The following is a 6,000-nucleotide window of genomic DNA, read 5'->3' on the forward strand; positions in this document are numbered from 1 at the left end:
TGGAATCATCAGAGGAAAAAAGGCACTGGAAATATGATTATAATTAAACTTAATTTTCCCTGGCACTCATTGGTTGAGCAAACATTTCTGTGGAAGGAAGATAGGAATCTTGAGGTGTATGGTAATAGAATGACAGACAAATATAGAAATGTGGCTTTTATGGTAACAGAAGAGTAAGGAATAATATGTACACCAATTTAAAATGGGGTATTCCTGTTTTTAAAAAAATATTTTATTGATGTTTTTTGTTTTTATATCAGTTCTGGATCTAGAATTGAACCCTCTTTTGTAAAAAAGAAAAAGTTAAGTATTTTTGTGGTAGTAAAAAAAAAGATAGAAACAAAGTGGGTGCCCACAGATTGGGGAATAGCTGAAAAAACTGTGGCCTCTGAAAGTAATAGAATATTGTTGTAATATGAGATATGACAAACATGAGGATTTCAGAGAGACATGGGAAGACTTGTATGAACTGACACAAGGAAAAGTAAGCAGAACCAGGATAACAATATACACAGTGACCACAACAATGTAAAAGAACAATAAAATGAAACTGACCATGATAATTGTAATGAACATTCTTGGTCCAAGAGAAGAACTAAAGAAATCACCTTTCTCCTTTTGTTGGAAAAGGGGAAACTACATGGGCATGGCATGCTGTCAGATGCAGCCCCTTTGTCAACTGTTTTTGTCCAACCAGTTTTCTCTGTCACAAAGACAAAGGACTAAATGCAGGGGTGGAGAGAAGGAGAGGCCAGGAGGAGCATATCTGGAAAGAATTGTGATGTTAAAACAAAAGACAACAATAAAACTTAAAAAAATAAAAACAGGTAAGCAAAATCCATTGATACAGTGACTACATTTGACACATGCCACAGTCTGCCTCACTATTTCTGACCTGTTTAATGGGAGGAGTTCTAGAATAGAGTGTTTTTTTTTTTCCTGGGGAAGAAAATGTGCAAAAAACCATATGCAGAGTTGTATTTAGATTAAAAAAAGATTGGCATTTTCTAACACCTAGGACATGAAAAGAGACAATAGTTTTCAGCTAGGCAGAGCATCAGTTTATGAACCAAAATACTAGCAAGAAGCCATGGCTAAGGTCAATTAAAAAGCATATTATCAACTCACATTTCTATGGTGCTTTTGTAGTTCCTAAAGCACTTTTCTTACAATCACAACAAAATTGTTTATGAAGTGCCTACTGCATGCCAGGCACTCTGCTAGGTTCTGGAGACAAAAAGTCCTTACCTTCAAGAATATTGTATTCTATAACACTTGTTATAAAGGGATGTAAGGAATACAAATGTAAGCATACTAACAAAAGAGACAGGAAATAAATTTAAGATGATAACAGAATGCTTTGATTATGTAATGCCTACCTTTAAAATACCATCATGCTTCGGAAACAGAGATGATTTTAATATCAAATAGCAACAAAAAAAATTTTTTAAGTACCTCTGTTGCAGTGGTTTTCAAACTTTTTGGTCTCAGAACATCTTTATACTCTTAAAAATTATCGAGGACCCCCAAAAAGAGCTTTTGTTTATGTGGGATATATCTATTGATATTTACTGTATTAGAAATCAAAGCAGATAATTTTAAAAATATTTATTTGCTAAAAAACAACAAACCTTTTACATGCTAAAATAAATAACAATTTCAATGAAAAATAACTATTTTCCTAAGCAAAAAAATTTAGTGAGAAAAGTGGTATTGTTTTACATATTTTTACAAATCTAATATTGGGCTTAACAGATTCAGCTGGTCCTCAATTCTGTATTCAATCTATTTTGATCTGTTGTTCTGATTGAAGTATATGAAGAAAAACTGGCCTCACAAAGATATGTAGCTGGAAAAGTAAGGAGTATTTTTATAGACAAATAAAGGCTTAGGATTATAACAAAAATAATTGTGAACTTATGGGTCCCCTGAAAGGTTTTCAGGGATCCTCAGTTATCTGAGGACCACATTTTTAAGCTCTAAATAAGTGTTATTATCCATTCAGTTCAATCTAATTAAACAAATATTTGTTAAGTATCTATGCAGAGCACGGTGCTAAGTCTAGACAAGAAATGGTCCCTATTCTCATGAGGCTTCCTCAAGGCTTACTCAAGAGAAGAGGCTTCAGGAAGGCAGCACTGGCTATGGAGTCAGAAGTTCTGGGTTGAAATATGAGTTTTGGCTGTTTACTACCTATATGACCTTGGGCAAGTCACTTTTTTCCCCTGACCTCAACTTCCTCACCTGTAGAATGAATTGTAGATGATTGCTAAGGTCTACTCTAGCTCTAAATCCTATGTTCTTAAGCAGAAAAACACATAAATAGAAAGCAGTACTGAACTCTCTGTTTTTAAATTTAAATTTAAAAAATTTAAAATCTATTTTATTTCCCTCCAACCCCCTTTCTCCCACTGAAAAAAGAAAAATAAAACCCTTGCAACAAATATGTATAGTCAAGCAAAACAAATTTCTTCATTGGTCATGCCCCTAAAATGTCTCATTTTGTAACCATTAGAAGATAGATAGCAGCTAGGTGGCACAGTGGATAGAGCTCTGGCCTTGGAGTCAGGAGGATCTGAGTTCAAATCCGGCCTCAGACACTTGACACTTACTAGGGGTGTGACCCTGGGCAAGTCACTTAACCTGGATTGCCTTACCTCCCCCCCCCCAAAAAAAGAAGATGGATAGTATATTTCATCATCAGTCTTCAGTAACTGTGATTGGTGTAAAGCAGAATTTTTAAATCTTTCAAAGTTGTTTGTCTTTACATTTATTGTATGAATTTGTATAAATATATATTTGTATAAAATTGTATAAATTTGTTCTGGTTCTACTTACTTCACTCTGCATACATTTACACAAGTCTTTCTAGGTTTCTCTGAAACGCTCTTTTGTCATTTCTCACAGCACAACAGTATTCTATTACATGTATATTCCATAATTTGTTCAGTCATTCCCCAATTCGGGTACCAATTTAGTTCTCAGTTCTTGCCACTACAAAAAGAGCTGCTATAAATAACAAATACTTCTTTTGCAGGCATACAGCTGGGTGGACCCTTCTATGTAAGCAATGCTTTCTGGTGAGTGAAAGGAGTCCACAGATGGAATTCATAACATTCTTTAACTTATATAGGGAGAGATATGAGCAAAATCAACCCCTTTTTAGATAGACAAAGAGTAGGTCTCAGAGTTGAACAAGAGGTGGAAAGTAGGCTGAATTACTTTCAGGAAACTATAAAACTTATTTACCAATCCTAAGTTTTTCATGAAACCAAAGACCCATGTTTTCAATACTAACATTTTATCAGTGTTGCTTGTATCAAGACATGAAACCCAATTGACTCTGAAGAACTAAAAATGAGTATCACACTGAAGACATTAGAGAGGTATATGGGGTGGGGGAGTCTTCACTAGATGTAACATATAACCAATGATGAATTTCAAAGAAAAATGGAAATAAAAGTGTCATCAAGGACCTGTATAGTAGAAAAAATAGATGGGCTGGTCATGAGACATGAATAAGGGATGCCAAACTGCTCCATTAGTACCCTCGCAATATCAGGAGAAATGGAGGAAGACCTTGAGCATATTGGGTGGACTCTCAGTGGTTGACTTTTGGGAGGACATAAAATCTTAGTTGCATAGGATGGGCTGGCATGGATAGATCATGGTCTGCGTTGTTGCAGGGAACATCTGAATCAGTAAGCTTCTTTTGATACTTGAGTATTATTCATTCATTCAACAAATGTTTACATATCTACTATATGCTGAGTACTAAGCAATGTAGGCACTGGGTGGGATACAAAGTTCAAATAATTCATTCTTCTTTCCGCTATAGAGCTTGCAGCCTTGTAAGGAGATAGGGCACATAGAGATTAAGTGCCTGGCATGTTGTAGGCACTCAATAAATGTTTACTGATTGATTTATTCATTAAAATGCATTATTTTAATAGCATTTTCCCCAATTACATGTCAAAACAATTTTTAGCATTCATTTTTACAAAAATTTGAGTTCCAAATCTTTCTCCCTCCCCTCCCCTTTTCCTAAAGTGGTAGGCAATTTGACATAGGTTATACATACACTATTATGTAAAATATATTTCCATATTTAGTCACAGTTACAAAAAAAGAAACATATCAAAAGAAAAAAAGCATGAAAAAGAATTAAATGAAAATAGTTTGCTTCGATCTGCATTCAGAGTCCATCAGTTCTTTATCTGGATATGGATAGCATTTTCTGTGAGTCCTTTGTTCTTGTCTTGGATCATTGTGTTGATGAGAAGAGCTGAGTCATTCATAGTAGATCATCACATAATGTTGCTGATACTGTGTACGATGTTTTCCGGGTTCTGCTCATTTTACTTTGCATCAGTTTGTACAAATCTTTCCAGGTTTTTCTGCAGTGTGCCTGTTCATTTTTTATTGTGCAATAGTATTCCATTATATTCATATACCCCAGCTTGTTTGGCCATTCTCCAGTTGATGGGCATCCCCTCAGTTTCCAATATTTTGCCACCATAAAAGAGGCTGCTATAAAGATTTTTACACATGTGGGTCCTTTTCCCTTTTTTATGATCTCTTTGGGATACAGACCTAGTAGTGGTATTTCTGGTTTAAAGGGTATACCCAGTTTTATAGCCTTTTTGGGCATAGTCTCTCCAGATTGCTCTCCAGAGTGTTTGGATCAGTTCACAACTTCACCAATAGTGTATTAGTGTTCCAATTTTCCTACATTCATCATTTTCCTTTTTTGTCATATTTGCCAATCTAATAGGTGAGGTGGTACCTCAGAGTTGTTTTAATTTGCATTTCTCTAATCAGGGGTGATTTAGAGTACTTCTTCATATGCTTATAGATAGCTTTGATTTCTTCATCTGAAAACTGCATGTTCATATCTTTTGAGAGTTTGACTCTGTTCTCTATGTATTTTAGAAATGAAGCCTTTATCAGAGACAACTGCTATAAAGATTGTTTCCTAGCTTTCTGGTTTCCTTCTAATCTTGGTTGCATTGGTATTGTTTGTGCAAAACCTTTTTAATTTAATACTATCAAAATTATCTATTTTACATTTCATGATGCTTTCTATCTCTTGTTTGGTCATGAGTTCTTCCCTTCTCCATAGAGCTAACAGGTAGACTATTTCTTGCTCTTCTAATTTGCTAATAGTGTTACCCTTTATGTCTAAACCATGTACCCATTTTGATCTTATTTTGGTATGTGGTGGGAGATGTTGGTCTATATTAGTTTGTGCCCTATTGTTTTACAGTTTTCCCAGCATTTTTTGTCAAATAGCAAGTTCTTATTTCAAATGCTTGGGTCTTTGGGTTTATCATACACTAGGTTACTATTACTACTATGTCTTGTGCTATCTTTCTTTCTGTAATTCACTTAACTTCTCCTCTAAGAATTTGGATACTATACCACTTGATGCACATATGTTTAGTACTGATATTACTTCATTGCCTATGGTACCTTTTAGCCAGATGTAGTGTCCTTCCTTATCTCTTTTAATTAGGTCTATTTTACCTTTTGTTTGATCTGGGATCAGGATTGCTACCTCTGCTTTTTTTTTTTTTTTACATTAGCTGAAGCGTAATAGATTCTGCTTTAGTCCCTTACCTTTACTCTATGTGTGTCTCTCTGCTTCAAGTGTGTTTCTTGTAAACAACATATCGTAGGATTCTGTTTTTTTGATCCACTCTGCTATCCACTTCCGTTTTATGAGAGTTCATCCCATCTACATTGACAGTTACGATTACTAACTGTGCATTCCCCTGCATTTTATTTTTCCTCCTGTTTACCCTCTCCTTTCACCCTTTCCCTCCTTGACAGTGTTTTGCTTCTACCATCTCCTCAGTTCTGCACTCTCTTATGTCAGTTCTTCCCCACCCACCCCACCCCTTTACTTAATTTCCTTTCCTCCTACTTTCCTGCTGGGTAAGATAGAGTTCTATATTCAACTGATTGTGTATATTATTCCCTCTTTGAGCTAATACTGAT

Source organism: Phascolarctos cinereus, unplaced genomic scaffold (genome assembly GCF_003287225.1).
Source record: "Phascolarctos cinereus isolate Bilbo 61053 unplaced genomic scaffold, phaCin_HiC Scaffold_5;HRSCAF=322, whole genome shotgun sequence".
Lineage (NCBI taxonomy): Eukaryota > Metazoa > Chordata > Mammalia > Diprotodontia > Phascolarctidae > Phascolarctos > Phascolarctos cinereus.